Below are 27,063 nucleotides of genomic sequence, written 5' to 3'. Positions count from 1 at the left end.
TCGTGGTGGAGAGTAAAACGAGTCCGTGACAAGCATATGAAAAGTCCAATTCCATCGCTTCTAAACGACCAACCTACTAAAATGAATTCAAGTCAATATACTAGTACTAGTCAAACTATTTGATTAATTAATCCGGAGTATCGTCGCCAAGATCGGCGCCATGTCTCGTCGTACGTGCCCTTGCGTGTTGCCGCCGGCTCTAGGTGAGACCTTGTCGATCGAGCATCAATGTAACGAGGTGGAGGCGTTCCGCTTCATTGGACCCACTACAATAAGATTGGACAATACCAAAACTTTGGACTAACATTTGTTGTTTCATTAAATATAGGCAACTGCAAAAAAAAAATGCATAAGGTCACGACGACACAATGTTTTCTACGCCGACGTCGGGTGATCCCATCCCACAACACCGACGCCGCCGACCGTCCTCATCATCTCGAGATATATAACCAGAACCAACCTTATGCCATGGTTTCGCCGGGAAAAGAAAATGAAGTTATTTTGTTAGAACGAAACAAAAGTAAGAGCTAGGTACCACATAGAATTGTATCCTTCATGTTATTCTTCGACTAACTTGTCCTTTCTAGTTCTGTAAGTGTAGGATAACTTTGGAGCGGCCTAACCTTAAGCCCCCACACTCTAAGGGCGTGTTCGGCAAACGACCAGCTTCCCGGAAATCCTTGGATCCAGCTTCTGGCAGCCGCTCCAGCGCCGCGGACGAAGCTGGAAACGTTCGGGAGAGCTCCAGGATATTTCACATGGGCGGGCCCAACCAACAGCAGCGGCTGGCGAGTAGACCCCATAATTTCTTCCCCACCTCTCCCCAGTCCCCCAGCCTACCGACGCAGCAAATCCCCAACCTCCCACCAATCCACCATGGTCGCGTCGGAGAAGGGCGGATCCTCTGCTCCCGGACCAAATCGCGGCGGCCACCGTCGGATCTGAGGAGCAACCGTCTTGGACAGCGCCGCCGGCCGCTGCTGCTGGTTCATGGAAGGGTCAAGGAGGAGGTCGGGATGGGGAATCCGGCTGTGCTGCTTGAGGGCGAGGTCGAGGGGGATGTCGGCGAGGGTTGCCCGCTGGTGCAGCTTGACGAGGACGGAGGCGGAGAGTCTCCGGTGGCCGGAGCTCGGCGCGCGGGCAGAGACGCAAGTGGCGTGCGGGCGAAGACGGAGGCGGCGCGGAGGCGGCCTGGAATGGATGTGTGCGAGGGAGGGCAGCGTCGGGAGAAGAGGGCGAGCGGTGGTCGCTTTCTCGCCGACGGAGAGGACTTCGGCGGCGGTGGTGTGGAGCTAGCGTGGTGGCGGCGGCTATGTCAAGGGGTGCTGCACAGCGATGTGTCGTGGTCGATTTGGGAATTTTCAGGGAGACGAGGGAATAGAGCGAGAGCAACGTACAAGCAAAGCGTTATCTTGACTTGGCGGTGGCATATTCTCGTAATTTGTCACCGCTCCGCCGTTTGCTGATCCACGGATTCCCGAAATAGCTGCTCCGCGTTTTGTACATGGTTTTGGCCCAGCTTCTCGAATCTAGCTCCGTGGAGTTTTTGTAGGATAACGTTGCATAGAAAACAAAAATTTTCCTACCGCGAACACGCAATCCAAGCCAAGATGCAATCTAGAAGATGGGAGCAACGAGGGGATGATCAAGACTAACCCTTGAAGAGATTCCAAAGCCTATAAGAGTAGGCTCTTATTGCTGCGGTAGACGATCACTTGCCGCTTGCAAAGCGCGTAGAAGATCTTGATCACGATCGCTTCGGCGCCACGAACGGGCGAGCACCTCCGTACTCGGTCACACGTTCGGTTGTTGATGAAGACGACGTCCACCTCCCCGTTCCGGCGGGCAGCGGAAGTAGTAGCTCCTCTTGAATCCGACAGCACGACGGCGTGGTGTCGGTGGTGGTGGAGAAGTCCGGCGGAGCTTCGCTAAGCGTGCGGGAACTATAGAGGAGAGAGGGGCGGCTAGGGTTTGGGAGGGGGCGCCGGCCATCTAGTGGTGCGGCCACCTTGTGGTGCTTGGGGTGGCCGGCCCCCTCCCCTTGGCCCCTCATTATATAGGTGGAACCCCAAGAGGTGGTGTCCAAGTCTTCGAATAAGACCCGAACCAAAACCTTCCATAGGAGGGGGCAAACCTAGCCCAACTAGGACTCCCACCCAAAGGTGGGATTCCCACCTCCCATGTGGGGGTGGCCGGCCCCTATGGTGGAGTCCACTTGGGACTCCACCCCATCTAGGGCTGGCCGGCCATGGAGGTGGAGTCCCTTGTGGACTCCACCTTCCTTGGTGGTTTCTTCCGGACTTTTCTAGAACCTTCTAGAACCTTCCATAGAACCTTCCGCGACATTTTATTCACATAAAATGACATCCTATATATGAATCTTATTCTCCGGACCATTCCGGAACTCCTCGTGATGTCCGGGATCACATCCGGGACTCCGAACAAATATTCCAACTTCATTCCATATTCAAGAACTACCATTTCAACATCCAACTTTAAGTGTGTCACCCTACGGTTCGAGAACTATGCGGACATGGTTGAGTACTCACTCGACCAATAACCAATAGCGGGATCCGGAGATCCATAATGGCTCCCACATATTCAACGATGACTTTAGTGATCGAATGAACCATTCACATACATTACCAATTCCCTTTGTCTCGCGATATTTTACTTGTCCGAGGTTTGATCTTCGGTATCACTCTATACCTTGTTCAACCTCGTCTCCGACAAGTACTCTTTACTCGTACCGTGGTATGTGGTCTCTTATGAACTCATTCATATGCTTGCAAGACATTAGACGACATTCCACCGAGAGGGCCCGAGTATATCTATCCGTCATCGGGATGGACAAATCCCACTATTGATCCATATGCCTCAACTCATACTTTCCGGATACTTAATCCCACCTTTATAGCCACCCATTTACGCGAGTGGTGTTTGGTGTAATCAAAGTACCTTTCCGGTATAAGTGATTTACATGATCTCATGGTCATAAGGACTAGGTAACTATGAATCGAAAGCTTATAGCAAATAACTTAATGACGAGATCTTATGCTACGCTTAATTGGGTGTGTCCATTACATCATTCATACAATGATATAACCTTGTTATTAATAACATCCAATGTTCATGATTATGAAACTAATCATCCATTAATCAACAAGCTAGTTAAGAGGCATACTAGGGACTTCTTTGTTTGTCTACATATCACACATGTACTAATGTTTCGGTTAATACAATTATAGCATGATATATAAACATTTATCATAAACATAAAGATATATAATAATAACCACTTTATTATTGCCTCTAGGGCATATCTCCTTCAGTCTCCCACTTGCACTAGAGTCAATAATCTAGTTTACATTTGTAAAGATATAACACCTTGGCCTTATGGTGCTTTATCATGTATTGCTCACGGGAGAGGTTTTTAGTCAATGGATCTGACACGCTCAGAAACGTATGTATTTTGTAATTCATTTGCGTCTCAACGCATCACTCATTTCCAAATGAGTCGGCATTAAATATGTTTGGTCTTTTGGTGGAACCTTAATTCCGCGGTCTGAAATATGTCACTAATATTGTCACACACAATATAGCTTCAAAGTTCTGACTCTGTCGTAAATACACCAAGTTCTCAAAGAACCTCATGACTTAACATCCTTTGTCATTGTCAAAACAATGACATACTCTGCCTTCTTTTGTAGAATCCGTCACAATATTTAGAACTCTTCTAAATCTAGCATAGACAACTTCTAGCTCATTGTGCTACTTTTAAACAACACTTAATCTAATTTGAGATTGAAATTATATTTTATATGTGACAAAAACAATATCGGTGTAACACCTTACAGCGATTTGTTTGTCATTTCTTCATACAAAAATATATATATATATATATCCTTAGTTCTTCTAAAGTACTCAAGGATATTCTTCTTTGTCGTCCAATGATCATCATATGAATCATTACGGTATATGCTCATAACACTTTATAGCACATGATATCCGATTGTGTACATATTATTCGTGATCTATAATCACTCATGTGTTTTTACTCATTGAGTGTCGGATACACTCAAGTCTTGTTAAAACATCACATGACAAGAACATTTTCTTAATATTTCTATATTGAACTACTTCAATATCCATCATATGTACTTTGACTTAAACTTATTTATGTGTTTCAATCTATCTTCATAGATCTTGACACTGAATTTGTTTCAGTCCATATCCTTTCATTGAAGTTAATTCTCAATGAAATCTTTTTAATCAAGTATATAATTATATCATTTATAACCAACTATATGTCACCTACATAAAGTATTATAAATGTGTCTTAGCGCTCCCACTTAATTTCTTGCAAATGCAAGCCTCTTTATCGTTTACGATGAAATCAAAAACTCTTTGACTATTTCATCCGGTGAAGATTCCAACTCCGTGATACTTACTTCATCCAATTGAAGCTTGTATACCTATCTAGTATTCCACGGACCAGCAAAACTCTTGGTTGTATCTTGTATACATACTTCGTTAAGTAGTGTATTTTGCCATCCTACTAGCATATCTCATAAAAGAAATATGTAGTGATTACTAGAATAATCCACATAGACTATAAGCATTGCTACGGAAGATCTAATCTTATCGTATTCAACTCTTTGAACTTTGTCGTAAACAATTTTTCGATAAGTCAAGCTTTCTTCAAGGATATTTCATCCAAGTCTATCAATTTCATAGATCCATTTACTTTCATAAAGTATTCATCTATCTTGGATTTCATGGCGCATGGCCATTTTAACGGAGTCGGGGCCCATCATAACTTCTTTGTTTTGTAGTTGGTTTATCATTGTTCAAAATCAATCCTTTGTCCACAAATCATTTATTTGATCACAAAGTAAACCATACCTACAAGGTTCAATATGTACTTCGATCTCCATGGCTAAAACACTTTGTAGTCATGAGAGCCATGATCGTCGTGGCCGCTTCCGAAACTAATTCCGATGCTGCGCTACTCGATCATTATGCTCAGGTTCATAAACCTTATCAAATTATATTGTCCTCCCACTCAAATACTTCACTCGAAACAATTTCTCGGAAATAAGAAACATTGACAAACACTTTTGTCTTTATCTTGTGGGAAGAATTCCCAATTAAATCTCTGGGATAACCAACAAAGACATTCATCCGATTTTGGTTGACTATTAGGGTTTATACCCATGCCATAACTTGTATGGTGTCATTTCAACGAATCATGATGATGCTCTATTCAGTGTAAAAGCGGTAGTCACTAAAGCATAATCCACAAAAATATAATGGCATCAATATTTTATCTCATCATTGATCCAACAAAGTTTGGACATATCTCTTGGATACTTCATCATCACTATGATACTCCAAGAAACGTAAGTTGTAGAACAATTTCATAACTCTCTTAGATGTTCGCTAAAACTCGTAATTCAAATATTTCCATCATGATCCAATCATAGATATTTGATTTTTCTATTACGATGATTTCCACTTCATGCTGAAATTTATTTGAATCCTATTCAAATGTTTCAAACTTTTCCTTATTGAATATATCCACATATATACTCAATTCATTGTTTGAAAGTTTTCATGAAGTAGAAGAATCTTCCGCACACAACTATGCCCAGATGAACCACATATATCATTATGTATGTTTTCACTAAGTTAGTTTGCCCGTTCAACTCTTCGGCCTATGAACGGTATTTCAGTCATTACCTTTTAGAAAAGATTTTGCAAGTGCCAAACGATTCAACAAATCGAATGACTCCAAAAATCCATTTGCATGGAGTTCCTTCATGCGATCCTTTCTAACATGACCTAAATTGCGGTTCCACAAATAAGTGGAATTTCAAATCATTTGCCTTATGGCATTTTTAGCGTCAGTGTTATGTATGTGTGTTTCACCATTAAGATTTATAATAACTTATCCATCGTACATGGAGTAATGTCATAATTTGAACAACTCATTGTTTTCATTTGACCAGAGCAAAATAACAATTATTAAGTTCTTTATTATAAATTCTAAGGGCTAGATAGAATGCCAATGACGAACATAATAACACTTTATTTTGTTCCAGACGTGCATTCCTATCATATTCCTTGTCAGTCACTTAGGCCATTGTATTCTTGTATTGCGTTGTTTTGTATGACACTTCATACCAACCAATATGGTACTAATACCCAAGAATTTCATTGTGTGACTTAACTAGGAATACAACCATAACATGTATATCATTTATATACACCTGAGCTAGACTTTCTAGTCTTTTCTTTTCTTTTGCCAAAATATCTTTTGCAGTTTCTCTTTTAGCTTTTCTCATTATTCAGAAAAATATTTCAACATCAATAACTTCTAGGTTTGTTGGTCAAATACCAATAACCTTGAGGTTCTTACTTTGAAGTTGATCATCATATGACAAGTGTTTCAGATTTCACTATTAGTAAATTTGTAATATGATGAACAATTTCACTCATAATTTTATCCATCAATTCATGATAACTTTACGAGACCATGTCCGTACATGCTAGGCTCATAAAGTTTAAACCTTAGTATTCGCATATGCAAATCTGGCTTGCACCCGTTGGAAGCACACGTAGAATCTATAACACCCGATCATCACGTGATGCTTCGAAACGACGAGTCTTAGCAACGGTGCATACTAAGGACAATCACTTCATGGATATGCGAATATCGTTAGTGCCCCAATAGTTGGAGGATTGGGACGCCTTGCGTCTTCAACCTTCGTACATTCCCATAAAACTTATGAGTTTATGTAGTCTCACCAAATTTATATTCTATCATCTTGCAATAAGGTCTTAGATATCACATATATCTCGTACCTTGATTATATCTGAAAACTAAATTTTCAGCTCCTTACTTTTCAAACAGATTTGAACTTCAAGTTTCACGGAGACAAGATAACTTTAGGTACTAATTGAAACCATAGCTCTCTGAATCAACAAAGTGAGTTTCACTAAATGTTTGCAATAGGACTTAATCATTTCTTGATTCATTAACAATACGGTACCAAACCGTAAAGTTTCTAGTCAGATTTTAACAGTATTTCTATCTCAATTATAAGACTAGCGCATAGTAGTAAACGGATGCCAATACTACAAAATTAATTCAAAATACTACTCAGACTATGTTTATGATAATTAGTTCATGTTTTAATCTAATTACTAATGAACTCCCACTTAATACAACATCCCTCATAGTTGTTAAGTGGTACACGATCCAAATCCACTATACCAAAACCGATCATCACGTGAGATGATGTAGCTTCAATGGTGAACATCAACATGTTGATCATATCATCCATATGACTCGTGTTCAACCTTTCGGTTTCCGTTGTCCCGAGGCCATGTCTGTACATGCTAGGCTCGTCAAGCAAACCCAAGTATTCCGCGTGTGCAACATGGCTTACACCCGTTGTATGTGAATCGTTGAATCTATCACATCCGATCATCACGAGATGCTTCGAAACGACGAACTGTTACAACGGTGCATACAAGGGAGAACACTTTATTATCTTGATATTAATGTGAGGGATCATCTTATAATGCTACCGTCGCGATCTAAGCAAAATAAGATGCATAAAGGATTAACATCACATGCAGTTCATATGTGATATGATATGGCCCTTTTGTCTTTGCGCCTTTGATCTTCATCTCCAAAGCACGGACATGATCTCCATCATCTTCGGGCATGATCTCCATCATCGTCGGCGTAGCGTCAAGGTTCATGGCGCCGTCTTCATGGTTGTTCACCTCATGTAGCAATTATTACAACTACTTTGAAATACTACTCAACATGAAATTTAAAGACAACCATAAGGCTCCTGCCGGTTACCACAATACAATAATGATCATCTCATACATATTCATCATCACATTATGGCCATATCACATCACCAAACCCTGCAAAAACAAGTTAGACGCTCTCTAATTTGGTTTGCATATTTTACGTGGTTTAGGGTTTTTCGATATAGATCTAATCTACCTACGAACATGAACCACAACGTTGATACTAATGTTGTCAATAGAAGAGTAAATTGAATCTTTACTATAGTAGGAGAGACGAGACACCCGCAAAGCCTCTTATGCAATACAAGTTGCATGTCGAACGAGGAACAAGTCTCATGAACGCGGTCATGTAAAGTTAGTCCGAGCCGCTTCATCCCACTATGCCATAAAGATGCAAAGTACTCAACTAAAGATAACAAGAGCATCAACGCCCACAAACCATTGTGTTCTACTCGTGCAACCATCTATGCATAGACACGGCTCTGATACCACTGTAGGATAACGTTGCATAGAAAACAAAAATTTTCCTACCGCGAACACGCAATCCAAGCCAAGATGCAATCTAGAAGATGGGAGCAACGAGGGGATGATCAAGACTAACCCTTGAAGAGATTCCAAAGCCTATAAGAGTAGGCTCTTATTGCTGCGGTAGACGATCACTTGCCGCTTGCAAAAGCGCGTAGAAGATCTTGATCACGATCGCTTCGGCGCCACGAACGGGCGGCACCTCCGTACTCGGTCACACGTTCGGTTGTTGATGAAGACGACGTCCACCTCCCCGTTCCGGCGGGCAGCGGAAGTAGTAGCTCCTCTTGAATCCGACGAGCACGACGGCGTGGTGTCGGTGGTGGTGGAGAAGTCCGGCGGAGCTTCGCTAAGCGTGCGGGAACTATAGAGGAGAGAGGGCGGCTAGGGTTTGGGAGGGGGCGCCGGCCATCTAGTGGTGCGGCCACCTTGTGGTGCTTGGGGTGGCCGGCCCCCTCCCTTGGCCCCTCATTATATAGGTGGAACCCCAAGAGGTGGTGTCCAAGTCTTCGAATAAGACCCGAACCAAAACCTTCCATAGGAGGGGGCAAACCTAGCCCAACTAGGACTCCCACCCAAAGGTGGGATTCCCACCTCCCATGTGGGGGTGGCCGGCCCCCTATGGTGGAGTCCACTTGGGACTCCACCCCATCTAGGGCTGGCCGGCCATGGAGGTGGAGTCCCTTGTGGACTCCACCTTCCTTGGTGGTTTCTTCCGGACTTTTCTAGAACCTTCTAGAACCTTCCATAGAACCTTCCGCGACATTTTATTCACATAAAATGACATCCTATATATGAATCTTATTCTCCGGACCATTCCGAACTCCTCGTGATGTCCGGGATCACATCCGGGACTCCGAACAAATATTCCAACTTCATTCCATATTCAAGAACTACCATTTCAACATCCAACTTTAAGTGTGTCACCCTACGGTTCGAGAACTATGCGGACATGGTTGAGTACTCACTCGACCAATAACCAATAGCGGGATCCGGAGATCCATAATGGCTCCCACATATTCAACGATGACTTTAGTGATCGAATGAACCATTCACATACATTACCAATTCCCTTTGTCTCGCGATATTTTACTTGTCCGAGGTTTGATCTTCGGTATCACTCTATACCTTGTTCAACCTCGTCTCCGACAAGTACTCTTTACTCGTACCGTGGTATGTGGTCTCTTATGAACTCATTCATATGCTTGCAAGACATTAGACGACATTCCACCGAGAGGGCCCGGAGTATATCTATCCGTCATCGGGATGGACAAATCCCACTATTGATCCATATGCCTCAACTCATACTTTCCGGATACTTAATCCCACCTTTATAGCCACCCATTTACGCAGTGGTGTTTGGTGTAATCAAAGTACCTTTCCGGTATAAGTGATTTACATGATCTCATGGTCATAAGGACTAGGTAACTATGAATCGAAAGCTTATAGCAAATAACTTAATGACGAGATCTTATGCTACGCTTAATTGGGTGTGTCCATTACATCATTCATACAATGATATAACCTTGTTATTAATAACATCCAATGTTCATGATTATGAAACTAATCATCCATTAATCAACAAGCTAGTTAAGAGGCATACTAGGGACTTCTTTGTTTGTCTACATATCACACATGTACTAATGTTTCGGTTAATACAATTATAGCATGATATATAAACATTTATCATAAACATAAAGATATATAATAATAACCACTTTATTATTGCCTCTAGGGCATATCTCCTTCAGTTTTCGTGTTCGGCGCTGCTCCACGGCGGATTTAAGGGAATTTGGGAGCCGGAGAGTTACCGAACACGCCCTAACCCTAGGTGGGCCGCCGCGACCACCCAACACATAAATTGTGCAACTCGAGGGATTCAACATACTTCGCTTCCGTACTTGCTTCTTCCTTTCTCGTTGGACCCTAGCAAAAGATGCCATGCAATCTCTATTTTGGCTCACTCTCTTGGACAACAACAAAAAATTGTCAACACATATTTGATCCTAGATTTTTCACCTAGGGTTTGTGCATGTCTCTCGAATCTTGCATTTTAAAGTCGAGGATGCATAAACCTATTTAATGTGGTTTATGTGAACGGTAATAACCAAGATGCCCCAGAGCTTGGTGAGGCCCATGGCAATGCCCATGTCGACAAGAACAGATCGAAGACGCTGTGAGTGAAGTCACATGAAATCACCACTTGTACGAAAAGCTTGTTTATTTTTGTTTCGCGAGCTGTAGAACATGGGAACGGATGAAGCCGCACTGAAAAACCTTCCAGTACCAAAGTTGTGCTTTGGATTGCCCTATTCACCAATAAGGTTATCTACCCATATTAGGAGCCAATGCCAAACAACCAGGGTTTCTAATAAGGTGGACCGCTGCAACTCAACAAGGAAGCTCCGGCCATATTGCCACGCTCTAACGAGGGCCACAACCTATAGTCCGCACGAGACAAGATCTCGGTTCTCTTCGGTACTTGTTGGGATCAGCAGCACCGCAAAATGGTGACGTGGTCTCGCCAAATTAACCAAAATGCGTGGGGCAACACTATTGTTATCGCAGATAGATTGCGACAATTGTTAAATGGACTATGAGCATGGGCAGCAATATTTGGATCGGAAGAAGGCGTTTCTGTTTGTATTTTTCTCTGATTGATGGTTAATTAAGTGCTTTTTCTCGTAGATGTGATGATCCGAAAAGGTGCAGAAAATACAGTGTTGGATTCGTACATTAGAAAAGAGAGAGAGAGAAGGGAGAAAGAAAGAAGTGTTGGATTCAGTCGACGGAGACGGAGGTAGCTAGCGACCGTACCGCAGCCGCTCACGTACGTACGTGCAGCCATCGCCCCGCTCAACACGTACGTACGTACGTACGTACTTTTTTTGTTCGCGTACTGTAGGATGGATTAGAAAAGGTCCCAACCGACCGACCCAGCCGCCAGCCAGCCTACACGCGCGACGCACGTGAGGAGGAAGGAGCGCGTGCGCGACGGAGACAAACAGCGGTCCGAGCAAGGATCAATCCATCATGCGCGCCAACCGACCGGCGGGAACAGCGGGCCCACCACCTCATCCTTGACCTTTTCGCCCGAGAAGCTAAATTGGTCGGCCAATTTGGATGGCCATGTACATCGCGCGCACGACTTGAACAGCGGGCCCTCATCCTTTCGTCCATTGCCGACGTTCGCGTCGCTCGATCCAAGACAATGGGATCTCGTCGTTGCGAGCCCAAGAGAAACAGCAGCAGCAGCACGGTAATCCCTAGTAGAGATATGCTACACGAGATCCTGGTGAAGCTGCCCACCAAGCACGTCATACGGTCCTCGTGCGTCTCCAAGCTCGGCGCAAAGTCGCCTGCGCCCCTCCTTCCGCAGCCGCCACGCCATGGCCAGCCATGTCACCTCGGCCCGCACGGAGGCCTTGCTCGTCACAGAGAGGTGCCAGCCCGGCCGGAGCGACGAGGCCAGCGTATTCAACGCCTCGTCCGGGAAGGCCATGTGCTGTGTTCCCATCCCTGCCGGCTACGCCCTCGCCAACGTCCGCAATGGCTTCCTGTGCTTCGTCCACGCGCGTGAAGGACATGAGGCACCTGCGGTGGTATGCAACCCTGCCACGGGCGAGACGGTGGCGCTACCCAAGGCTCCGCCGCTGATCACCTCCGACAAAAACTACCTAGATTATATCTTCTCTTTGGGATTCAGTCCCTCCACCGGGGAGTACAAGTTGTTCCGGCTGTTGTTCCGGTCATGGTCGTCGTCTACATCGTCCGATCAGCGTGTCGAGGTGGACGTCTATACCCTGGGCGACAAGAGCGGGTGGCGCCGGCATTCATTCGACTCCCCGTGTTGCCCGTCTAAAGTTTCAGCGCCGGTGTCGATCCACGGCAAACTATACATGGTGACGAGTTAGCTGGACGCATCACAGGAAACGCGAGAATCCCACGAGATTATTGGCCATTGACGTGGCGACAGAGCTGTGCTGCACCTACAATCTCCCCGACTACGAGACCGTACCCTGCGAGCAGCCGACGGTCGGCGCCTTTGAGCTCAACGGCCGCCTGTGCTTCGCTGCACACATTACCAACTTTACCGAATCCATGAAAATCCACTTCGGGTCATGTCGCCTCCACCGGAGGGCAATGACCCGCAGCAACCCTCTTGGGATCTGCGCTACAGCTTCCACATGCTAGGCCACCACTTTTGCTTCTCAAGGCCGTGGGGCTGCTGGCTTGACGATGATCAGATGCTGTGCTACTTGATGAATGAAACCTTGCACAAGTACGACACGACGAAATGCCCAGCGATTTCTGACGGTGGGTTTCTTCAGTGGGACAAAAAACTACATCTTCCTGCGGCTCCCTCAAGAGATAGATGCTTATGGAATGTCTGCGGGGGTTACCGCCCCACCCTTCTATCGCCTCTCTCCTTTGCGTTGCCACCATCCCAAGGCGACGATGAAAACAAACATCAATTTGAGCACGACGTGTTAAGCACAATACGATTGTAGGCTGCCAAGGGGGTTTTGCGCAAGATTTTGCAAAAATTTCGTGCAAGCGGATTTCTGGTTGCCAGTAAATTAATATAATTTATGTATTGGGTATGAATCAAAATGTAGCTTCTGGATTAGACATTTTTATACTACTTTTTCTGAATGAGTAATTAGTTCATTTATATTGCTAGCTACTTTGATGTCCTTACTTCGTCGATGAAATGATGTTGTCTTTCTCTAGAATATCTCTCGAATGTTCCTCGTTTTGATTTGCTACAAGCTGAAAGAGGAAGGATGAGGCATGAGTATTGATCAAGCTATTTAGCCGCCAATCATCACACACAAAACAAAACAAAAAAATTATGTAATACAAAAGTAAGTAGATCGAGGAGTAGAGACCCCGGCATTGGAACTCCAGTGCTACCTCTATTTTTTTTAAAATTAAATTCATATTTACATGTTTCATAAAAATCTGAGAATTTGTTTTGGATGTACATAATAGTCACTAGTAGGAATAGGTGTATAGGTAGAAGTTGAGTAGTTAACTAGCAGCGCCCCACTTGAACGCACGCCACTAAAAGTACTAATGGCATACAAACCTGTGCGCTACTAGTAAGGCATACTAGTAGGGTATGCTAAATTGTGCCTTCGTCAAATAAAGCTTAGCCAGATACAGCTCTATCGGGGAACTTGCAAGTTTGTGTCCCCGATCTGGCCAGACTTGGGATTATCTACCAGCCCACCTTGGTACACTAGCTTCTCTGGGACAACGATCTGCTAGAATCTTTTGGTCTACGCCGATCACTTCCTGACCGCTGCTTCTACAAGTGCTTGGTTTTTTTCAAACTTTTTTCAGACACAAGCTTTACTACGCTGGAGGTCCAGTGGTGGCATCGAGCTTACCTAAAGGCGCACCGTCAAGGGATGGAGAAGGAAGATGGTGCTGAAATTTTCAACAAGTTATCTCTTTTTTTTTGTAAGGATGTTCTTGTAAGGGCTTGTCACAAATAATGTATGGCCTTAGGCCTTTTCTGCAAAAAAACCCTAATAGCGAGTCTATTTTATGGGTGCATGTTTATGATGGTTATAGGTGACATGTCATTAGTATATAGTTAGCTGCTAGCTATAGCTATTATCCTTGCTCTTGGGGGGTTATACTGCTAGGATTTGGCTACGGAATGAAAGAAAACCGGAGAATGGATTTCTGGTACATGTGTTTGCCGGAAATTAGTGTCACTTGCCTAATGAGGTTCTAAAATGGAATTTCGATGTCAAACTCAAAAGGATTTCAAGTTCTCAAGCCTAATTTAGGGACGAGGACGAACTAAAAGTTCAGACAGAGGGAGGCATCAGAGCAGGAACGCATAAGATTTTTATTGGACTAATTAGGTTGCCAAAATCACCCCGCCACTGTACCTAGCTGCCCAGGCTTTGGGGGATAGAGGCGGCCGCCTCGCAGCCCCCTCCTCTACAGCCAGGCTATTTCAGGGGTACCGTTTGTTTCCCATGATTTTGTTCTTAAATTCTCTCCTGGCCGTTGGATCAGTACACGTATTGTAGCAACTTCCTTCCTCCCCCCTGGTGAACATATTCCCTATGTTTTTAGATGTCGTGGTGCCGAACAAATGTCCCTCGTGATCGCTCGGTCATGACGTCAGGAGTGTCAGAGCCTGAGCTAGCTACGTAAGGAGAAGGAAGGCAATGCAACAACCACATTCATTAATATGGATCGGTGGCTATATATAGCATACAGGGCAGCACATATCTTGCGTAACAATCAGAGCAAGATTAGGCTGAAGAGTTATCCTAGCTAGCTGTCGTTAGAGATATAAACAAACTAACAGACTAACTGAATATATTCAGCTAACACCCCGCCGCAGTCGATACGTCGGCGCTGGGCAAGACGCAGAGACTGGACCGGAATGACTGAAACGACGCAGCAGGTAGTCCTTTCGTCATGATATCGGCCAGCTGTTGAGTAGTTGGAACATGGACGACACGGAGTTCTCCGAGAGCCACCTTCTCACGCACGAAGTGGATGTCCAACTCAATGTGTTTCGTTCGTCGATGATGAACGGGGTTGGTGGACATGTACACAGCCGATATGTTGTCGCAGAAGACCACCGTAGCCTTCGGAAGAGAGGAGCCAAGTTCGTCGAGGAGTTGGCGCAACCAGACGCAGTCAGCGACGGCGTTGGCTACTGCCCGATATTCAGCCTCCGCACTCGACCGCGAGACCGTTGCCTGTCGTTTGGAGGACCAGCTGACGAGCGCGCCGCCAAGGTAGACGCAATACCCAGAGGTCGAGCGCCTGGTATCCGGGCAGCCTGCCCAGTCCGCGTCGGAGTACGCGACGATGTCGAGGGAGGAGGACGCAGGCAGGAGCATGCCAGAGGTCGTGGTACCACGCACATACCGGAGTATGCGTTTGATGATGGCGAGATGACCATCGCGCGGATCATGCATGTGCAGACAAACCTGTTGGACGGCATAGGCGAGATCCGGGCGCGTCATGGTCAAGTACTGCAAAGCGCCGGCGAGGCTGCGGTACTCAGAGGGGTCGGCGACAGGATCACCAGCATCGGCATCAACCTTGGGAAGGGTGTCGACTGGTGTGGAGGCGGTCTTGCACTTGACCATGCCGGCTCGTTGGAGGATTTCCTTGGCGTACTGCTCTTGGCTGAGGAAGAAGCCACGAGAAGTACGGCGCACGCGGATCCCGAGGAAGTAGTGAAGAGGCCCCATATCCTTCATGGCCGGTAATTAGCCGCGCGCGAACGCCAGAGTTGGATCACTCCGGTAATTAGCCGCGCGCGCGTGCCCACATGGACCGAATACGATGCCTCCTTGCTCCCTACCAAGTTCATATTACTAGATCCAAACAAAGAAAGAAGATGATCTGGTCGATCCATGCATGGGCATATTTTTTACCTGATGCTGCCTGGATCCATTCATCGGCGGGAGAAGACCTGGATCGCTCGGCCGGTCCCGTCGACAACGAGAAATGGAGATGCCTCTTGGCCGGCCGCTCACCACCCGCCGTCTCGCGAAGCATGCATCCCGGATGGAGAGTCCTCTCCTCTCCTCGACAAGTAAAAGTCAAAGTCTAAGTCACACACGCTCCCCGCACGCGGTCTTCGGCGATAGCCTTCTACTTATAGAGGAGCTAGGCTGGTTTGAAAATATTTGGGGCAAAGCTAACAGCGGGAAAACCATGAGATTTCGCTGTGGGTCTCTCCTTCGGTCCTTTTCTGTTGCTTCACTCGCGCGGATGAACGGCAGGGAATGTGTATACCACGGATTGATGACATGGCCTTTCTCCCCAAACAACGAAAACCAAGATGGGTATCCTAATTAATAGGTGAAATCAATCAACCCAATTAATTACTCGCATGCGGCTCGTTTTCCGGAACCGATTGCATCGGAGCAAAGAGAGATCCACTATTTTGCATGCCGGACGGAGGGATCAGAGGGATTGCTTTTAAATTTCGACTTTTTATTCCAACGAAATAACAATTACTCTGTTTAGTTCCTAAAATTCAGATACTAATAGTTTCCCTATTCTCGTCAGGATCACCTTCGTGTTTCACAGAGACGAGATACAGAGAGAAGAATATACATTCATCCAGCGCTACCTACCTGCTCATCTCTAGCCTAGATCGATCCTATCTGATAAGACTAAACAAATAAAAAAAACCATGAGATTTTGCTGGGTCTCTCCTTCTGTCCTTTTTGGTTGCTTCATCACTCACGCGGATGGACGGCAGGGAGTGGGTATACCACAGATTGATGACATGGCGCACATTCCAAACGCAAAAAAATAAACCAAGGGTCGCATCATAGTTAATACGTTCAATCAATCAGTCCAATTAACCCACCACGGATGGCTCGCTTTCTAGAAACTCGTGGCCATGAGCAAGATCAACCGTTTTGCATGCCGCACGGAGGGATTAGAGGGATTGCTTTTAAGTTTCACGATTTTTTCCAACCGTAATAACAATTACTCTGTTTATTTCCTAAATTTCAGATACTCTATTTATTTCCTAAAATTCAGATACTGGTTTCCCTATTCACATCGAGATTGGGATACTGTTTGTGTTTCCTACAGACGAGACAGACACAAAAAAGAATACGCGAGTACAACTAAATCAGTTGTTATGCATGCAGATTCGTCCATTGCTACCCGCAGGTAATATCTAGCCTAGATCGATCTTATCTGATAAGACTAAACAAACAAACAAAAAAAAGCAGAGCGTGCAACCTGGCCGTGAAATCCATGCAACACGTACGTAGCAATCATAGATTATTTTTCCTTGTCTCGCAGTTGATATATCAATCATACAATTGCCGGCCACACGAAATAAAGATACTGATACCGAATCGTTAAAATTGGATTTGTCAAATCTAAGCTACTAGTAATCCGAACCAATAAACATATGCAATACACTGATGCTCATGGACAGACAAGACAAAACATCCGGTTCAAATCACAAGTAGATCAAAATGTGACGGCTGGCGGAAATAAGGAAAATCCAATTCCTACATCATCAAATGGTCTAGCAATATACTTTCAGCTTCAGGTTGCAACCAAAAAGAAAATTGGACTGTAGCAAGCTTCATTCGGGAAGAAGACACAAACTAGCGACTAGATATACTTGCACATGACCTCAAGTGCTACTACTACACTTGCTTGCACATCACCTCAAAAGGCACCATGATGTCCCCAGGTTATCAAGCCCATGGTCTCATGTTATTCGAGTCTCCTCCCTCCAGGCCAGCTACCAGCTACAGCCCTCCCCTTGACAGCGTTGTTGCATCAGTGCACAAGCTTCCACCTCTCCCCCTCCTACACGAGCTTGCCACGACAACCTGCTAGTACCTCCATGTACCACTCCAGTGCCGTGTCCGACTAGCACAAGTCAAACAAGGCTCAGCGCCTCGCCCATTCTCCACCTACCTGCACGATATGTGATCAGGTGAACATCATCACCATAATTCAAACTGGGGTCACCAGCTGTCAAGGAGGAGCATAAGTACATATCACATACCACAGAGCACATCGGAGCAAAAGAAATGAAGGGTGAACCAACAGCTCACCAGACTCCGGAGATCTTGTAGCCAAGGCTGGGACGCACGGCTGCCACGCCGAGGAGGTCAAAGCCATGGCCACCCAAGCCTACAGCCACATGAGGAGCGCGGGAGGCATCGGCAAGCCTAGGAGCAGTAGAACCGCCATCAATGCACCACATAGCCGCTAGAGGGCCTAACAAGCACACAATTTTCAGCAAAAAAAAAGTAAACACAATGTCCACAACAAGCTTTTCTTGGGTGAAACAGCTTTCCATCAGAAAATGCACTACCAGCTCACATTTTGAAACAACACAGAACCTCTTCACCGTCATGAGCAACAACATCTCTCTCAGAGTGTCTCACATGCTGCATACCGGGATTCTTTTTTTTTCTTGTAGACCAAACAGCGTCCCTTGACTTCAGAGGAGTCACCAGCAGCATGTTCCTCTTGCATCTCAAAACTTGCTTTGACGACAACACATGGAGACAAGGGCAGCAAGACAATGGACGCTCTGCCTTTCACTTATCAAATTCTTCAAACTTCACGGGAATCACATCAAGAATTGCCCGGGTATGACAAGATCAAGCGGATGACTGACTCAACCCTGCGCTTGATGGGTCTTTAATGCCAGTCAGAAATGAGAAGTATATCTTACCCGATCTGACTTGCAGATGCTCGTTCTATGCTTGTAGGAGCAGGAATGCCCAGCACAACTGGGCTAGGCGTAGATTAGCTTCAGCATGTTGTTTGTGGTGAATCTCTATAACAAAAACATGGCACCGGTCAGTCCAGAAGGTTACTTCGCAACTCGAATCATACGCATTAGGCTTAAAATTTAATTCATTTTCTCAATTCCACTATCCAACTTGAATAATACAAACTATTATAGTGCATACAAACATCATAGTGTAAAACAAAAAGATAAGCTTTCATATGTCCAAATATAGAACCTAACTAACCAAATATAACTACTATTTATGTATATAGCACATATCCAATCCATTGAATCTTGTGGATAGACAAGACAAAACATCCAGTTCAAACCACACGTACCTCGAATTGTGACGCAGAAATAAGGCAAACCAAATTCCAACAACAAGTGCTCTAGCAATATTCTTTCAGCTTTAGGTTGCAATAAAAACAAAAGTCGAACAGTAACATGCTTCATAAGATCCCGTGACTGATGGACGTATATGCTAACACTACTACAACAACTAGATACATCAACGCTACCATCCGGTGCTTAGCTAGAAAAAACAACACACAAACTACCAGCTTGATATACTTGCACATCACCTCAAGTGCTACTAGTACACTTGCTAACCAATATATCTAAACTGCCCAGATCACAAAAAGCGCCATGTCGTCCCCAGGTTATTAAGCACATCGACTCATGTAAGAAAACCACGTCGGATCTAGATCTCTTCCCTCCCGGCCAGCTACCAGCTCTAGGTTTCCCCTTGCCACCGTTGTTGCATTAGGGAATTATGCTCCACCTCTCTCCCTCCTACATGATCGACACGGCGACCTGCTGGAAGCTCCGTGTACCACTCCAACGCCGTGTCCGGCAACCACGAGTCAAACAAGGCTTATCGCCTCGTCCGTCCTTCACATACCTGCACAACATGTGACCAGGTACACATCATCACCACAATTAAAACAGGGGTCAGCAGCCATCAAGCCGGAGCATAAGTACAACCAATCACATAGCACATGGGAGCCACATAACTGAAGGCTGAACCAGTAGCTCACCGGACTCCTTGCAGCCGAGGCTGAGAGTCACAGCCACCATGCTTAGGAGGTAGTCGAAGCAAGGGGCCACCAAGCCGACGGCTACATGAGGAGCATGGGAGGCCTCAGCAAATCCAGGAACAGCAGCACCACCATCAACGCACCGCATAGCCAGCCAGCAAGAGGGCCTACAAACATACATGTTTCAGCACAAAAAAGTAAGAACAATATCTACAGCAAGCTTTTCTTGAGTGCAAAATAAATACACTACCAGTTCACATTTTGAAGCAGCAAAGCCAAGGACGGGACCTCTTCATTGCAATCAGCATCAACATCTCTCTCCGTAAACCCGGAGTGCAAGGGTCTTCATCTCAGGCCGCACGCAGTGCTCCCACTGGGGCACCCGCATGTAGCGGTTCATCATTGTTTTTCTCTAACACACGCCTAAGCGAGTGTCTTTGTATATTAGAAGGAGCCGCAAAGAGGCGGAAAAACTGTACAAACTGTAGCAGCGCTACAAGAGAAAGACAGAGAAACAAAACAAAAGATCTAAAAAACAAGGACAAAAAGAAGAAAAGAAGAAGAAAACTATACATGGGTTAACATTTGTTAACCCAACGGCCAGGGACTTAGGGAGAGTCCGGAGGTAGCGGTTCATCATTGTTAATTCAACAAAAATAGATGCTGGATGTTAGCAACCAGAATGCATATAAAAGATGGACTAACCTAGGTAATGATTGTCTCACATGCTGCATACTAGGATTCTCTTTTATTGTAGCCCAAACAGTGTCCCTTGTCTTCCAAGGAGTCACCTGCATGCACTGTCAACATACCAAGAAGCCAATCAAATTTTCTTTTTATGTGAACATGCATAGACTAGATTGTTCTTTACATCATACCAAATATACTAATGACAACAACAAAAGGATTTCTTTCTTTACAATATGAGTGACAATCCAAAGTCAAATACTACTATGAGTCGATAAGTTTACATGTGGTCAGATCAACTGAATTTTCTTACGTAAGGAAACTGAATCTCAAGAAGGCATGGCTCAATACAATTTTTCCTGAATAAGCAATATAGATAGAACACGTGGTCTGAAGAAACAAGTACCGCAAACCCGCAATGGGACCTAATTTAAGCACATGAGACTACATGGAAGTGCAAATTTGACAACAAACTACAGGCAACATCTTTGAGCTTAATCAAAATTAAGCCAGAATTTAACCCAAAGAAACCAACAACATCAGCAACCTGATCTGCCAACAGATGGTATAGGCATACTCGATTTAATTTGTGCAGCTACCAACTACATTTTTTCCACAATATGACATGAGAAAATAAAACCACGAATTATGAAAGGCCAAATGTAAGGGTTAGTGCATGCAAGTTACTTCACCTGCCTGCCAGCTACCGTAGTAGATAAGGTCGGTGGTGACAGCAGACCAGGCCATTTAGGTACTCCATTTAAGACAGATAGATCATAACTACATTGTCACCAAGATCCGTTCAGGGTCTCCTTGATATATTTTTGCACGAGTCTAATCGTCGCGCCATTTGAGCCAAGACACCTAGCAAAACCGTGAAGGAAGGCATAAGTTAGCTTACCAAGCACCAAACATCGACGAAACACTCGAAGAAAAGTTAATCCACAAACTACTACCTACATTAACTTGCAGAAGCGGACCACCTCCTCCTGCATTAGGTGTTCTAGATGTTGATTAAGTGTTAATAGTGGTCTTGCATTTTGAGTTTTTGACAATATGCTTTGGGAACTAATTGACCTCCAGTATTTAATAAGTACCGGCGGAAACATGTGCAAAAGACTACTACTGTAAATAATTGAGGTCTAGAGATTGTCTTCTTGCAAATGACAGAATACAAGAGATTTGGGTTGAAAAAAAGTGACCGGTATGGCGGCCCCAAGAAACAACCTCGTCAGGGTTGACTGTAGCATTGGGATCCTTGCCACAAGTTAATCCTGCTGGCCACATCCCTCACTAGTGAAAGGTGTGGCACCAAATTTCAGTCAACACAATACATAGGTAAAGTATATGTACTACATGCCTCAAGGCTATCAGTTTAGTACAACCTATAGAGCTATCTGCACCACTCTTCAGTAGAATATAGTCTAGACCTTCATAAAATTCGGAAATTGTAACTACGAGGACAAGAAACCAAGCTGCGGTAAAAAAGGCTTCAACAAGGAAATAAGAAGAATCATATAGCCTGTTAATACGTACATCAAACTTGGCAGGTGGAGACGACATGGTTTTCATGCTATGTCCGTTGGCATCGGTTAAACAGAAAAGAAATACCACCAAAGTGGTAGCAGAACTAAACAAAAAAAAAAAGCACTCCAGTGAGTAAACCATGAACATCAAAAGCAATAGACCGTGGAAAGCTAGAAAAAACACGGCATACTATTTGCTCCAAGGAAACCAAACAATCTTCTTGAACAAACAAATTTCATGTTCTTCATCACAAGGAAAGGGACATATTCCAATATATCGAAATTTCGATTGTTCTGATCATTCATCCATTACCCAGCAAGAAGAAATACTTGCATGCATGCCAATATGTATCTACTACTTAAAGAAGTAACAGTAAGACGACAACAACAGAAGTATCTCCAACTTAATCAATAGTGCAAACAAATTTGATAGCACAACTCTTCTTATATGATTGATAGCACAGTAAGAAAAATGACTTTGGAAACATGATAGTCATTTTCAATCGAACCAAAAATCTTCTTTAAACACCACCAACCAAGAGTATGCATATTGTCATTCTAAGCAATGAACAACACCCATACTCATGAAATGGTCAAAAATTCACAACAAAGGATGTATGCATGAACTATCTAGCTCTTACATGATCTGCAAAAATATGCATAGTGCTTCGCCGGACCGAGAACACCATGCAGAACAGTACTTGATAGCATGACAACAATTGATTCAGCACAACTAAAAAAAATTAACTTTTGGGTGCCCATGTCAACGGGATCCTAGACAGAGGTGTCGAGGTCATCTTGTCAAAAAAGGTCATGCTATCATTTAGTCCTCCTCGTTATACACAAACAAGAACAAAACATGGCCAGCAAAAGCAAACACTAGAATATAAGTAGGCACTGTTTTATGGGAAACATCCAACTTTTGAGATAAGAAGCAGCTCACTTGCATCGATAAGGACATAACTGGGTTCATCATTACAACGTAACCTTGTGTTCGAACAACCACTTTGATCTAGTAGTTCAGATCAGCTACAACATGTGTACAACAGCAGCTCAACACTAGGAATCTGGTTTAAGAAGAACACAAGCTACATGTTTAGACCATAGTGAAATTTGTTTCCTAAAACTTCATTATTTGTTAAAAATATAATAGCTACATGGCAGTATTTAGGCTACATGCACAGGGCTATGCAAGCATTCAGTACAAAATAATAACAGTGGGCTTTGAGACAGAAGCCTGAGAAAAAGTGACTTTATCATAACATGTACCTGCAACTACAAGCATCTAAATCTGGACCAAAACAGGGGCGATTAATTCAATCTTGGGCATTTGTGTGTGCATACATACACATCATCGTCTTGGTTTGTGAGGACGAGGCAGAACTTACCGCACTTGGCGCGAGGCTGCAGTTGTCCTCACCAACATGGCAGAGATCCTGGATGGTGTTTGGCATCAGGTTGGAGCTGCATCTCCAGGCGGCAGGCTTTGCCTTCAAGGCAGATGAACCAGAGGCTCAAGCATGCATTCCAAATGTGTAGATTCAACATCCATACTGTTCAGACTACTAGATCCTCAATTTTCAGAGGAGAATGCCTTGCAGCATAGAACCTGAACACACATAATTGACAAGTTTACATGCGATGACTACTAGAAGAACATTGTTTGAATGCTTGCATGGTCATGTCATCACTTACACTTTCGAGCATCTGTCAGCAAAATCACGAGAAAGGACTGCCTTCCGGCATATTGCAGCTCACCAATTCTTGTTTCTTACAGGTGGTCACTGCCTAACAAGTAAGACATATATCACAAGTTCACAACTAATAAAAAATCATCATACGCACATCATATCTCGATAACGAGATATCAAATACAAGAAATGTAAATAGAAATGAGTGGGTGAGATGAAACGAAGTGGATAACAATGGCAGCGACAAGTCCTAAGCCTTTTTTTGTTTTATGCAAGTGGATAAACACACTTGGGCTCTTCTTGCATTAATTCATTCATATCCCAGCAAGGCAGCAAGCAAAAACACGTGAACAAAACATGCAGAGCAATATGTATCTACACTTGAACCAAAACAGGGATAATCTCATATTTACAGAACATAGTCCTACTTTGTTTCCTTAGAATATATAATTCCAAGCATTGTAGCAAATAAATTATATTCGACCAAGTGGTTTCAACCAAATATTCACCTGCTCTCTACAAGAGGATAGAAGTCAAATTGATCTTCACATGCTGTGGGATGTAGAATAGAAACATAATACACAAATCTACTCCCAGCAATGCATGCCTGGCTCTATCCAGCCTACTAAAAGAATTTGTCAACATAAATACAATTAACACCACATGTCCTAATTATATATAAACCTACATGGCCCGACTAATAGAAGCAACCCAAGGATCTCACCGGAGGAGGGTGTTGCCGAAACCATTAAGAAGACAAAATAAGAAGAAATATTACTTCTTAGATGGACAGACAAAGGAGAAACATCTATACAACCAAATAATAAGTAAAAGGTCCAAAAGTAGTAACTCATATTAGCATATATAAGAAAAATATTTCTTAGATGGACAGACACAAGATCAAAAATTCAGTATCTATCAAAAATTCAGTATCTCTATATTTTGGAGGATTTAACTAGATGTAACTACCATTTTGGCCATACCGCGCCAACAAAACATTGAGTGGAAGCAAATATCATCAAGCAACCAGATTTAACAAAAATATCAAGAGGAAACATTCTGCAAGCAAACACATGGACAAACCGCATAAACAACCATGCCATTTCAGTATGTACTTGTAGGATAAAGTTTTTTTCCATTCTCATGAGCTACTATTGTCCTAATACGAAGAACTTGACCATACTTCTAGCTCACGTACTGCACTGGTGTGGTTCATGTCTAGCTCGAATGTGTACTGATGTTCATGTGTAGGACACTCATTCTCAATCAAAATTATTTACGAAATAAGCGTAGATGCTATGCTAAGCCAATTAACCAATGGAAATTTAACTACCAAGAAAGTTGGATATTTCAGCATGAACTATCTTCTTTATTGAGCAATCAGATCATAAATCAATCAACAGGAAATATAAGTGCATAAAGCACACGATTCAAGTGACATCTAAAGAAACAATCCAACTCCAAGTGCATAAGTCAAACAAAAGCGGAACGAAATCTAGCATGTAACATTTTACATATATGCAAGCATTGGAATACACACGCAAATGTATTCAAGAAATTTTAAAGTTAAGAAATTGCAAGCCCAACAATTTTAAAGTTAAGAAATTAAATGGTATGCGTATGCGTAACATTTAAACAGTTTGCCATTCAAAACTACTTCAGAAACAAATGGTATGCGTAACATTTAAATATTTCAAACACACTGATAAGCAATGTATTATAACTCTTGATAAATGGCAAAAGAACACTCTAAATTCACCAGAAAGGCAATATACAACATCAGTATACAAGAAATTAGCATTTGTGCCTGCACATCTTTTCAACAGCACACTGAGCAGTGAGTTAAAAGGCACAACATTTAGTTTGAGAGACTACCCAAAAGCAGTGAGCAAATGTCCTACATGCTCGTGACCACACAGGCTACACAAACCAACAATCTGAAGCCAAATGGCGGGTGCACTCTAACGAAATAAATGCAAACATAACATGCATACATATTTTTTAGATTCACTCATGCATACACATTGGAAGTAGAGGAGATTTTGATCCCTTTGATCACCTGAAGCACCCGTGTCAAATTTACGAACCAAATTGATAGGAAAAATAGGGCAAAGCCACAGGCCGAAGATAGGGACATGGTGTACCTGGGTTTCGACCCTGAGCACGTCGAGGAACAATCTAAGAAATAACTCACACTAGTTTACATGAATCTCATCCAACATAACTATAACCTGCTCTACCAAATCAGGGTCGAAGGAATATAAACCTTTCTTCCATTGTCTCGCCTGACAATATGAAAGTTCAGGAAATAATAAATCAAATTGAACACGATAAAATCTAAATCTAAAAGGAGGACCAATCTAGTTCCTGGAATATTGAGTCAGCTTGTGATAATATAAACCCCATACAGCTGTCAAATTTATGAAGAGACTAAGCAAATGACAGTCACACGAGCAAAACTGCATATGTGTATTACTCATAATCCGGTACACATTATTTCAATATGATGCCATGATAGTTGAAAAGGAAATGACAAATGACACAAACATCATGATTAAAATATGTTCCTGCATTTTCAAATTCTATAGCTAGCCCAGGGGAACTAACAAGCAGTGTTACTACTCGCACAAAAAAAGTAAAGAAATTTTTTTAAACAGGAAGGTAACTTTACCACAGGCTCCTGAGCTCATGTGGATCAACAAGAGAGTGACTCCTGGACCTATAAGTTTCATATGCCCTCATACAGATCCCATGCATTTTCCCATGTCATTGTCTGCATAAAGTGGGACACTTAGAATTAAGAACGCATATAAACAGTTGAGAACTTAAAGTTTCTCTACTATTTCATAAACACACAACTGGTTCAGAAGATGAAAATGATCTTTGAGGAAAATTTCTGATACTACACATCAAAACATGTAACATTCTAGTTGGTCAAGTGAAGACAATTTCTTAAATGCAATGAGTCGGGCCTGGTGCAGCGGTAGAGCCTCACCGCCTGTGACCAAGAGGTCCCAGGTTCGAGTCGCGGTCTCCTCACATTGCACTTCGTGAGGGTAAGGCTTGCCACTAACACCTTCCCCAGACCCCGCACAGTGCGGGAGCTCTCAGCACTGGGTACGTCCTTTTTTAATGAGTAGAAAAGAAAATCCTTTTACTACACATCAATTAGGAATACATAGTGGTACAAACAATTGAGGAGCAAGATTATCTAGCCTAGAAAATTAACCAATGCTCCTGAATAAGGTTGAGGAACTCCAGGGTGTTTTTGTCCTTACATACAAATATTCAGCTATGCATGCCCACTGGTATCAGATTAGATATGCTATTGCAACCCAACACCGACACAAAGAAAACATGGATATTTACTTAACACCCAAATCACCACTTATTTACCAAATGAGGACCAAAATAGGATAAATCATTATGCACAATATTGCTTAATTAATCCTAGAAAAATAAAACCCTAGATAACGATATAAAGC

The 27,063-nt window shown here is 43.5% G+C and overlaps 2 long non-coding RNA genes across 3 annotated transcripts; both read right to left on the bottom strand.

The window, feature by feature from the left end:
* Positions 1–17,939: 17,939 nt before the first annotated feature.
* Positions 17,940–18,625, bottom strand: LOC124700522. The gene is made up of 3 exons (XR_007001754.1): positions 18,578–18,625; positions 18,220–18,461; positions 17,940–18,114 (listed from the first exon to the last, which is right to left on the bottom strand). It is a non-coding gene; the product is annotated as an uncharacterized LOC124700522 (long non-coding RNA).
* A 1,749-nt stretch (positions 18,626–20,374) lies between these two features.
* Positions 20,375–26,351, bottom strand: LOC124704268. Of its 2 annotated transcripts, XR_007003518.1 has the most exons (6): positions 26,250–26,351; positions 23,583–23,675; positions 23,276–23,496; positions 21,322–21,364; positions 21,054–21,225; positions 20,375–20,474 (listed from the first exon to the last, which is right to left on the bottom strand). It is a non-coding gene; the product is annotated as an uncharacterized LOC124704268 (long non-coding RNA). The 2 variants fall into 2 exon arrangements; XR_007003519.1 differs by lacking the exon at positions 21,322–21,364.
* Between the last annotated feature and the right edge of the window lie 712 nt (positions 26,352–27,063).

The sequence above is a fragment of the Lolium rigidum genome, chromosome 3 (genome assembly GCF_022539505.1).
Source record: "Lolium rigidum isolate FL_2022 chromosome 3, APGP_CSIRO_Lrig_0.1, whole genome shotgun sequence".
NCBI classification, from domain to species: domain Eukaryota; kingdom Viridiplantae; phylum Streptophyta; class Magnoliopsida; order Poales; family Poaceae; genus Lolium; species Lolium rigidum.
Note: the sequence above shows the minus strand (reverse complement) of the source record. Positions and strands in the feature narration are given on the sequence as shown.